Source organism: Lissotriton helveticus, chromosome 7 (assembly GCF_964261635.1).
Source record: "Lissotriton helveticus chromosome 7, aLisHel1.1, whole genome shotgun sequence".
Classification (NCBI taxonomy): domain Eukaryota; kingdom Metazoa; phylum Chordata; class Amphibia; order Caudata; family Salamandridae; genus Lissotriton; species Lissotriton helveticus.
Genome location: NC_136068.1, coordinates 1,021,851,773 through 1,021,864,306, shown reverse-complemented (window position 1 = coordinate 1,021,864,306; position 12,534 = coordinate 1,021,851,773). Strand labels below are relative to the sequence as shown.

The 12,534-nt window shown below is 43.3% G+C and overlaps 1 protein-coding gene across 7 annotated transcripts in view; it reads right to left on the bottom strand.

Annotated features, from left to right (window-relative positions):
* Nucleotides 1–12,534, bottom strand: part of UBLCP1 (ubiquitin like domain containing CTD phosphatase 1) — a 165,739-nt gene that overhangs the window by 111,299 nt on the left and 41,906 nt on the right. The window lies entirely within an intron of this gene.

The window sequence follows — 12,534 nt, the reverse complement described above, 5'->3', positions numbered from 1 at the left end:
TGTACGGGCTGTGATCAATAGGTCATCGACATACTGGAGCAGGGCAGTGTCAGTTGGCATGTGAATACTGTCTAGTTGTCGTTTCAGTGCTTGACTGTAAATACTAGGACTTTCTGTGAAACCTTGAGGTGCACGTGTGAATTTATAGCTTCTTCCATTTAAACAGAATCCGAAAAGGAACTGGCTGTCTGGATGGATGGGGACACTAAAGAAAGCGTTCTTGAGATGAATAACAGTGAAGAACGTAGCTTCGGAATCAATGGCAGTCAATAGGGAAGAGATATCTGGAACTACTGGGTACTGGGGTATGATACATTTGTTAAGTTCTCGAAGATCAATCACTAGTCGATAAACTGGAGGTGCATTTGGGTCAGTACGTTTAAGAATCGGGATGATCGGGGAATTACATACATTGGAGTCAGTTTCTACAACCACTCCTTGAGCAATGAGCTCGTCAATAATTTTCGATAAGGCTGCTACAGCCTCAGGTGGCAACTTGTATTATCGGATTCGGGGTAATACAACTCCTTGCTTCAGAGTGACACGATATGGTGTAATGTGCATACAACCTACATCAGTTGGACCTTGCGCCCATAAATGCTGTGGTACCTTCAGTAATCTTGGATCAAAATCTCTTAACACATAATGTCCTTTAAAATCACGTAAAAACAATCTCACTCCTTCCGGAGAGCAACAAATTACGGCACCTAATTCTTTCAATGTTTTGATACCAAGTAAGTTTTCAGGACATGATTTCGTAAGTAACAAGTCTGTAGTTCGGGACAATGGACCAACTTCTAGGGAAACTGGTTTCGATATTTCATTAACAATAGGCTTTCCTGAAAATCCCAGGGAAACATTTCTTGAGCCTGAGAGAGGAGCCCCTGGAACCTCGTCATGACTGATGGTAGTCCTACTTGCCCCTGTATCAATCAGAAACTTTCTGTCTTTCCCTAATACTTGACTGTGTACATAGGGACCCTCTTGATCTACAGGAACCTCGATGAGAGGCAAGCCAACCTCCCTCTCTAGGCTGTTTCATGAATACTGCTGATATTCTGGATAATCTGACTGTGCATACTGGTACATCTGCTGTGTAACTTGTTGTGTGGCAGCTATAGGCTGCGGTACTGTTACTGTCTGTTGTGCGTTCTGCGGTGGTTGCGTATTTTGCGGAACATGTTCCGGTCTAGGAGGACGCGGTCTCTCTTTCGTCTTACCAGTAGCTATGTTGTGTTTCAGAACGGCACATTCGTTTATATAGTGACCTGGCTGTTTACAGTAATTGCATGTCCCTTTAACGGGAGCTGCAGAATGACTGGTCTGAGTCGTACCCTTCTTCTGACTATCTGCTGGAACAGACTGTGCCACTAATACTTTCATTTTCGTGTCTTTCATACGTCTCCTTTCGTGTTCTTGCTCTTCTCTGATTCGGTTCTGGTGGTACTGTAACATCTGTAACATTTGGGACGGGGTATTAGCTTGCCAGGTACTCTCGACTTTCAGTACTCGATTTTTGACTTGTGGTAAAGAATTTTCTACTAATTTGGTAACAAAAAGATGTGGATACGACTTACTACTTGTTTTCAAGCCGCTATTAATAATGAAACACTTTTCAAATCTGGAATAAAAATCACTAGTGTCTTCGTCTTGTTTCTGTTTACAGGCTGAGATGGCATCCCAGTCTTCCTTTTTCGTGGCTAGTAATCTTGGCAAGACTTGTATTAACAACTCGGGCAATGCTTTGGCTTTTTCCCCCGAGACCGGTACCAGGAACTCGTGTGTTATCTTCGTTCTCTAATGCTGTCCAGTCAATCTTTTTCTCTCCCACCTCCCATTCTTTTTCTTTCAGTTTTTCATATATGCCCGCAGGCAACAGGACCTTTAACATTTTAATGATATCAGGATACGTGTATTCTCCCATACGGAGCATGTCTTTTAATTCACGGTGGAACCCTGCTGGATCTTTATCGTGACAGGGCACTAACTTTTTCTTTCCAATAGTTCTACTTTCGTTAAAGGGGTGTAAACAAATACTCGTTCAAGCTCACCCCCCGTTCCCTTAACAGGATGCACTTCTCGCAAAGGATTCTGTCTGTCTATGTAAAATGTCTTCCCTACTGGGGGTGGAACAGGAACAAAGTGTGGAGTCAGGAATGTTCTGTATTTGTGACGTTGCTCTAAAATGACATTAATCAAATCGGTACCTAGGCCTTTCCATCTGTTTGGGAGTAACTCGTCCAGTACATTATATAAGGGACCTGGATCAGAATGCTGACTTTCGTACAGTGTAATGAGATGCTGGATCATGTACATACCCACCAGTCGCTGTTGGTCTGGGGAAAGTTTCAGAAACGTTTGGGCCACTATTTCGTCTGGGAATGTGGTAGAATCACTAGTCCATTGGACTGCTGACCGGGCTAGTTCCTGTTCATGCATGGTACTAAGCTCACTGTAACCTATTCGTTGTTTCAAAACTCTATCAGTCGCTTGGAATAAATGCTCAAGAGAACACTGTTCTGGTACGGGAGGAAGAAAACTTTTCTTGCATTCTAGGCGTGTGTGTCTGTCAAAAGGTCTCGTCCTACCTACGTACGCTATTCTGTTTGGATTCTCGGTGTCTACATCTTCGTCTGAAGTGTCGTTCTCTTTCTCGGTTACTCTCATTGCTTTCTCCTTTTCGTGTATGGCTAGGATTTCTTTACGAATCTTTCTGTACATGGTTTCTATACAATTTTGTTTACTGTGTTTTCCTTCTGCTATATTGTCACTCCATCTTGTCAGGACCTTCATCTCGTCTTTGTCTTTATCAGGATGATCTTGTTCTCTTATTAAACAATTTATCAAAAACTGCAAAATCATACTTTGGATCTCGACTTTCCTGTGTGCCATAGCTTCGTGAATACTTTCTGGTTTTTCCCCTGTTCTGATGAAATGATATATTCTGTCTAGATGTTCCCTCATTTCTGGCATGGTAGTCAAAAAGTTTGCAACTCGTCGTAAACGTACGGAATATAATATCATCCTATCTTCGCCTGGCACTGGATCATATCTACAATCAGTAAGGTAGTGTTTGAGGGCTGCGTATGTAGCCACTTTTGGCGTACGCTGTAATGCTGCGTCTCTTAGCGTCATTCGTTTTACTTGAGGCGGGGTGACAGGAATACCTCCCCCTGCTCCTCCTGAACCAGAATCATCGATTAATACTGGATGTGCAGTTGCTGGTAATGTGACCGGTAAAGTAGGCATACGTAAAGTGGGTTGATCCTGGGGTACTGGTGGATTAAAAGGATTCCCGGGACCAATGACTGGAGGAACAGTAATTACGTTATTAACAGGGTTTTGAGGTTGAACATGCGGGGTAGGATTCGGATTAGCATATTCTGGGACAGTGTCGTCTAAATAGGAAGAAAGGAAAATTTCAGCTGCGGTCGGTTTATGACGTAACTTAGTCGGGACCAATGGTGGCGGTAAATTACAGGGTGTTTCCGGGGTCGCCTTAGGCAAACCCTCGGCCAGAAGGGGATACATACCTTTAATAAGGGCATTTCTTTGTCTGTCTGACTGGTCTGCTCTAACTCGTTCACCTTCTTCTAGTAGTTCCCTTTCTTGGGCTTTTTCTGAGGATTCCCTACTTAGTTCTGCTTTCCTGAATTCTTTTTCTGTTCTTTTATGCGATTCTTTACGCCACAATTCTATGGCATCTTTCTGGGATTGTCTGGCTTTCTTTTTCCATAATGCTTCCTCTACTCTCATGATGCACTCGGCATCCCAAGTTCCTGAAACAGGCCATCTATATTTCTCTTCAAGATTCTTGGTATAATCTACCCATAAGTCTAGATACAGTATGGCATCTAAGCCATGTTTATGATACATGAAATGTCCGGGACTGTCCCTAGGAGGGACAGGAACTGATTCTTCGAGTAACCCTTTTCTGGTTCCTATCTGACGTAACTTTGAAAACAGAGGCATATTTGAACGTACTTAAGCTTGAACACAATACACAATGAACACAGTAATGCAATAGCGAACAAATCATTCATACCACGACATCAAAACACATTAAAAACAGTTCGAACAGATACTACCTCGCATATTGAAAACATAATACATCGAAAACATAATACTGGAACTCTCGAGAGTTTTAGACTAGAAAAACAGAATTACTGGAATTACTGGATGCACTGCTAAAACAGTACAGAACATACCGGTCTCCTAAAGAGACACGTCATACCGTATCCACCTAGGTGAACACGTCGGACCGGATCTGTGTACCCAAACCCGTCGGACCGGGCACAAATTAATGAACCCGTCTAGATGCGTTCCCAGCAATGGTACTCACCGGGAAGCAAAACTGAAGGCCTCGGAAACTCGACTGGACTGGACTGCTACGACGTCTGGTTACTACGCACTACGCATGCGCCTCGGGCTTCGGAAACAGGTGGGCCTCAGGATACCTCGGACCTTGCTCTCGGCTTGGGCTCTGGTCGGGACGCTCCGCCTTCCTCACCGCCTCGTCTGGATGCCGGACCGCAGTCTCCGTCTCCTCCGTGGGCCTGAGGGAGATTAAGCAGGAAAACCTGCAGGTGTACAGTAGGGGTCCGTCACGGCTGTAGAAGGGTCAGGGGGGCCTACGTTACATCGCCGGCGCGTGGGGAAGGGGCTCGTGCCTGTTCGGGCGCTATTATGTGGTAAATAAATAAATAATTACCGGTACTATTTTTCTATGCATTAACTAAAAAGGATAGCTCAATAAATAAGAGGCAGAATCCGTGGTATCCGAGTCATACGGGCTTTAATTAAGTGGCTCGAGCCAATGGACCATCGGGTTCCATCACCGGCTAAGGTTCAGGAAGGGACAATCTCAGGAAAAAGAGGGGACAGCTAATATCTCATTAACATCATACAGTATATATAGTAAAACAGTACAGTTGCATTGGATACAGTAGGCGTAACAAGTGACAAACGAAAGATAAGAACATATGGGCGTGAAAAGAAGGCGTGCACAGGGCGTGCACGGAAGCATGTGATGTAGACGTCACAGAAGTGTCATAAGTGGGTGGACACATGGAGGGGGCTTCACAGGCAGCTGGGACCTTTAACCTACTGGTGCACGCAAACGAGTCATGACGTGTAACTGGGGAGAGCTGGGGGGCGCTGACTCCTAGCACTAGAAGAGGAGACTGAAGTCTGGGATGTCAGAACAACCTGTACCTATAGTATATCTGATATCTTGTGTTTAGAGTACATGTTGCTTGAATCTAAAAGTCATCAGGGCAAAGGCTACTTGTCACTAAGGCTAGTGCATGCATATATTTCTTCATGTATTGCGTGTGCTATGGATCTTCTATGGATACTAATTCAGTGAAACACTTGCATGGAGACAGGAAGACTAGACTGTAGATGGAGATGTTTATGCGGTTCGTTAGCTAGGAATGCGAAGCCGGGGAGCTGAACAGATAACTGTAGGCATAACATATTCTTGGCAGACAGGCCAGGCCGGGCACCGCGTTGCTTGTCAGGGATGCGGGTGGGGCTGCATCTCTCGGAGTGCTTTAGGAGACTTGAGGCCCGAATCTGGCGTCCGGGCCCTGTGAGGCCTAGAAACGGGTGCATCTCGATGATTTATCGTGCACAATGTAAAGACGTTGGCAACATAGACCTGAAAGCCTAATTCACGTTGCTTTCGCGGGGGACTAGACAACTGACATAATAACGTTGGACGCAACTGTAAATGCGTCTTTTATTCGGTCATGGGGGGGGTATGCATAGCGATCATGCACATATGTATTACATGTTGGGGAACACGTAGGGACACATAGCAGGGTAAAATTAAATTTTCCTCACTACCCACGTCACCCTGCCCTCTAATGGTTTCCACTGGACTCAATCTGCAAGTGACCAATTGTTACTAGTGTTTTTCTCTAGTGACATCAATGTTAACGTTTTGTTGTAGTGAATTGTACGGATTTATTTTTCCTTCTAAAATCCATAACTCCGGTTATACAATCCTGGCTAACAAACCTAAAGAGATCATTCCCCATTCACATGCATGATTAATCCTGCGTATCATATCATGGTGGGAAATCTCCTTGCCTTTTAGAAAGCACAACAAATGCAGTAATTGTAGGCCCATTCATCTCTCCTTCTCATGAAGGACAAGTCCCACTTCCCTCCTTTGCAGGTACATTTCAACTGCTTTCCATTTCCACCTATTTTGCTTATATGACAACACCCACCTACTTTCCTTGTTCGACCACTCCTGTCACCTTCCTCTATATCAGTGGTTCCCAAATGTTTCAGAACCACAACTCATTTTTAAAACAACAAACTTTTGCGACCCAACCTACCTTTAATGGGCACGAGGCGGAGCGATTTTTTAATTTAAGTAAACCATCGTATGGTTGCACACTGTCATTTACAGATTGCACATTTTCCATTGAAATGGCCACTAAATTTGCATAGACATACAGTTTTACTGATAAAACTATATAGCACACATGATGCGTGGAAATCGTCCTTCTGTGAATGCTTATCATTTGTGCATCACCAAGTGTCTTGATTCGTTTTGGTCCTACTACAAATCTCTATTTTTACAAAATAAAAGTGCTAAATTTTTGTTTTAATTGCTGGATGCATAGAGTTCATTGACAGGTATTTGCATCCTCTCAAAGTCAAAGAAAGAGAAGTAAACGCCAATCTCCATGTTAAATGAATAAAGCATCCTGACACTGTACCTCCGTCTTTGAATCACCGGCAAATGTGACAAGCTTAAAATAGAATTTAAAGGCATCTTTAGTTATTGCTCTGACTTTTCAGACTCACCAAAAATCAGCTTGTGACTCACAATTTGGAATTACTGCTCTATATCATCATTACTGCCCCGTTCCCCTATATTACCACTGGTACACTTTTCCATTGTATGATTTATCAACTGGTTCTTCTAAACTGTTCTTTATCTTCTAGGTGTATTCCTGTCTTACTTGACTGAAGGCCCATTTCAGCATCATTTTAATGTCTGACCACTTTTGCCTCCTTCCCCACTACACCTACTAAATCCCTCCCACGCCAATTCACTGTTTACAGCTTGTTCCCTTATTGGAGCATAGAGCCTTCTCTTCTCCTTCAACAGAAGGAGCATTTATGCTAATTTCTCTTGAAGAAGTATTCTAGTCTCCAGCAACTCTTACTTCTGCATTTTGTCATACAGGTCACTTTCTGCTATCTTTAATCTAGAACCATTTCCAATGCTTGGTTCTGCTACAGGGTTCCGTGTAGGGCAACTCCGCTTCTTCCTTTTCCTCCTTCCCATTCACTATACTACTTTTTTCTTTATAAAACTGATCAGTTACTATTTAGGACCTCCCCATATCCTTCTCTTGCAGGTGCATGTACGCCTCAATACAATGTTGAACCTATAAGCCAATTATGACCAACAGGTCAAACAACAAAGAGGGGGAGAGAACATTCCATGACTGAGGAGAGCATCTCCCTCAGTCACTTTCCAAACCACAAACTGCATCGTATACTCTATTTCAAGGAGCTACGAATGGTCCTTATAGGACAATATTCTATACCCTATTTCAAGTCTGTGTGGTCACCCAAAAACAGCTCAGAAAACTACAGAACGCCAAAAACGCCGCAGCCAGACTGGTCCTTGCCATCCCCCACCACAGCCAAATGACAATACCTCCGACAACTCCACTGGCTCCCTATAACACCCCACCACAGCGCTTTGAGACCCTCATTGGTGAGTAGCCACGCTGTACAAACCCCTAATTGTTGCAGTTCAGCACATAAAATTTCCAAATGGCAGAAAATTCCAGTAAGGAACGAAACACAGCGTTACCTTATCACGTCTTTGTATCGTTGCTACAACGACGCATGTATAATTCACATTAGATACAAGAGAGCATTTATATGCATGGAGGAGTGCTCAGCTTGGTGTGAAAAAAAAAAGGATGGATGTAGCTTCGTAAGCTAATGTATGATGTAAACCCCGGAGACTAAATCATAAAACGATATACTGGAGCGCTCCAACAAAGTTTAAATAACACTGAGAACAAATAACCCCTCTCCTGCCTCGATGTTTGGGCTAAGTGCAGGGCAATGCTTCACCAGGTGAGGGTTGCATGTTAGCCAGCTGTTGGCCCGCCTGCATCAAATAGGAGCCGCAATGAACCGGGGCCGTCCGGGCGGCATCGGCACGGGGGACAATCAGGTGGGGTCCCTGAACCGTATCCTTTGTCTGGCCAGCTCCACCCCCCCCCCCCCGCTGGATGCGCCGCACACCCGCCGATGAGAGGAGTTTTCTCCTGCGGGGCCGGACATCGATGAGTGGATCCCCCAAGGAGCTCGAGAGTTGGTGGGGGCAACGCTGGATGAACCGCCCATCAGCAGACGTGCAGAACTCCTCAGATGCTTTCGTTTTCCGCCCACATAGATGGTTGGAGGTCCCCAGGAGTCTGGCATATCGACGAAGTTCACGCTGCCGGTAATGCGCGAGTAAAGTACTTATCAAGATTTTAACTGTTTCTCTCCCCTGGAAAGTGGCATTGCACAGGGTTGCTGGCTGCCTGACTCTAAAATGGCGGCCACCGCGGACATAGATGCAATATGAGGGGCACAATCAAAACAGTGCAGCCATCATCAGCTGCTTTCTCACTTTACCCAGCGCCACAACCACTTTGAAATGAAACAAAAAAAGGGGGATCACCACATTGTTACAGCCCAAATCAACCTCCATTAATGAGAACTACACTGCAAAGGGCTACAGAAAGAGGACTGGACACGGCATGAGTAAAGGCCCTCACAGCCATGAGATGAGCCTAAACTACTAGGACGATGGCCATCTTGGAAGGGCTCAGTTGAAATCACTTAAAGGGAAATATAAGACCTAGGGGGCAAAGAGGATAAAACTACGACTAATAGACCTGCAAGCTGCGAGAGACCAGGAATAGCATACAGGTGAGAGCACCACTGTAGAGATATATATATAGATATACTTTTTTTTTGTTTTGTTATTATGGCAGGAACCAATTTAGAACCAGCAGGCACAAACTCTTATCATAAAATACCCAACTAGCCTATCCAAGAATGCAACCAAAACATTCAAACACAACCTTATTAGAAAACACCCAGACACGCTGATCTCGGACCTCTACTTCAAACTAAACAAAGGCACAATTATTAATGACTTGATATTTTTTACCAGAAAAACAGCTAAATGGCGCACTATCATTTCAAAGATGCTTAATGTATAAGTCACTAACAACATTCCACATGGCACAAAATTTAAGATCATTCCGTCACCAAGACTAAGAGCGGATCTATACATAACTATCTACAAGAACGGCATTGTACTTAAACTAGCAGCTAACAACGAGCTAGAAAAGTTCGACAACCTATTTTCAATGCTAAAAGGGTGGGTAGAGAACTATAAACTCTCTAATCAACAACAGACCACACTACTCACCTCCAACAATATCTCCACAGACGTCGCAACAATCAGAGAACCTATAGATCCACACTCTACAATGATACCAGGAGGCCAACATTATCAGGAGGCTCATTAGACGGAAATAATACCAAGACAGGGGAAAATTCCACACATATGCCAATACCGCCCCGACACCACCTCAGCGAGATACTGCCCCGACGCCACCTCAGCGAGAAGACTCAACGCCTCTATCTCGGGATTTGAAGCCATGTCAACGAGAAGAATCAACGCATTCCATTCTCAAGATTGGAATTCTCCCATACGTTGGACAGTCAACGGAACAACATTAACAGGAGGTTCATTAGACGGTAATGATACCGAGACAGGTGAAAATTCCACACCATATGCCAATACCACCTCAACGCCACCTCAGAAAAGAATCAACACCTCTATCCCGGGATATGCGCTACCTCAGCGAGAAGAATCAACACCTCTATCCCGGGATCGGATGACTCCTCAGCGAGAAGAATCAACGCATCTATCTCGAGATGAGAACTCTCCTACACGTAAGACAGACAATGGGAACCACCCTCAAGAAAGAAAAGATATGAAAGCTAACCCCCCCTAGTATATCCCAATCAACATACTCACAAAGTACATCAAGGACCTTAAGAATATCTTATCCACGTAACGTAAGATCAAGAGCGCGGGTCTAAGGGAGTGCATCCCACCACTCAAAGAGAAGACACTAACTCCCGAACCAATGACACAAATAAGAAAAATGAAGAACACAAAGTTCATAAGCCCCAGGACAAAAGCAAAACTCGAAATAGGCAGACACATATTCCCAAAATATTTTCACAATCTCAGAAAGAAATCGAAGCTCTTCAAACAAAAGTGGATAATATGGCACAGGACATTTTTAATGCATTACAATCGTTGGAAAAAATTATGGAAATCACGGTAAGCACCCACGCCAAAGCCAAATACGTTCCAAAACTAGTGCATAGCTCTCAAGAACAGAGTAGAGAGACAACCATGCCACTGTCAAATAGGCATAACCGACCAGACAGAAATCTTAAATACCTATCAGATGAAGAAACCTTAACCATAACACGATTATATGAGCAGGAAGCTAGCAGCAGAGGGGAAGAAATTAAGTCAGTCCAGATCGATGCCAATAGAATATCTTGGCCTAAGAATAGGAAACCCAACCATAACAACCTACAACAAGTCCAGCTAACCACCAATACTCTAGAAATGAACACTAATAGCACAGGGAAACCATCACTATGCCTACTGCTTAACTGTCGGTCCGCAGCAAAACATGCCTCGGACATCGCTGCCCTTATTGTGAGTCAGAAAATAGACGTAGCAATCCTAACAGAAACATGGCTCTCTGAATCCTCTTCCCCGTTCATGGATCTTCTGGTTCCACCTCTTTATAACATTGTCTGATTAGATAGCCAAAAAAAGACAGGTGGCAGTATAGCCTGCATTCACCGATCGGATATAGAGATCAACCAAACACAATCCGACCCTCTCGAATCTTGTGAATACCTAGGCCTCAACATAAGAACTGCAGACAATCAAAGATACAACCTGCATGCGCTTTACCACCCACCAGGAAATAACGCTAATTTCATTGAACAGCTAATGGAGATCATCACTGCTAACTAACAGTCACACTAATAATATATTCCTAGGCGACTTCAATTTACACTGGGATGACAATAAGGACAAACAGATCATGCCACTAAAAGACTTTTTAAGAGATCTAAACCTTACTCAAGCCTGCACACAACCGACCCACTCGAAAGGAGCAACCTTAGATTGGGTAATTTCAAGGAGTAAAGACATTACAGTCCAATCAATTGTTCCTTGTGATTGGTCAGATCATCATGCCAACCTTCCTGATACCCACAATAAAAAAAGAGCAGAATCACACAGCCTGTCAAAATGAAAAAATGGACCCGGGACACCAAAGAACCTAATATTGAGCTGCTAATAGCAAGATGTGAGAAGGAACTAAATCCGCCCAACAGCTTACTGAACGCTAACAAACTCACTGAGCACTACACTAAATCAATGACGAATTTAGTCAACTCCACCATGCCGCTAAAACTAAAAAGAATATCTGAGAAGGATAAAAATCCATTGTTTAATGAGTCTTTGAATGAAGATAGGTGTAAACTGAGACTGGCATAAAGAAAATGGAGACAGCACCCATCATCCCACCAACTTTAAACACTCAAAAAGATCCGAAACGAGTACAAAAAAAAGTACTCAATTTCAAGAAGGAATTCTTTAGATCGGAACTGGACAGCGCCAAAAACAGACCGCAGAAACGATTCAAGATATTAAAACAACAATCAAACAAATTGGCTAAAACTGCACAAGAAACCACTAAAACTCAATTGAGCTGCAAAGAATTCTCAACTTTCTTCAATGATAAGGCCTATACGCTAGAAGGATTAGTTACTTACCTGTAATCCTAGTTCTCTTCCAGGGGTATACTCATTAAAGTCATAAGCACTGAATTATCTCCGCCCATGAGCGGGAACCCGGAACACATAACAATATACATATATATGTGTAAATATATCAAAAAGTACATAGTACTAAACTAATTATACACATATACATGTATAATAACCATAATATGCAGCCTAACATATATACATAGGCTAATAAAGCCAACCTTACACACGTTCTGAAGCATGAAAATATGCTAAACATAAATGCAATAAACAGGCATGAGCCCAAAATGCATTTCATAACCATGAAAAAACTTTTATTTTCATCAAAGAACCTGTTGTAAACAGTTATTAGCCTAAAAGGCTGCATATGAAAAATTGTCTGTGTACAGAAAATCAGACTGGCACCCTGCCTTTAAGGCCCCAGAGAATCTGCACACTTTGCCTTTAAGGCCTCTAGGAGAACTCTGTTCCCATCATGCACCACAGATGACAGTTAGGTCAGTTCTTTTGTACGGTACAGTAAACTTTTAGCAGGAATCTGCACTTAAAAACTTCATAATACATATTGAAAAAACTTCAATACTACTGCTCACCCGGGGAGGCGGGAGGGTGCTT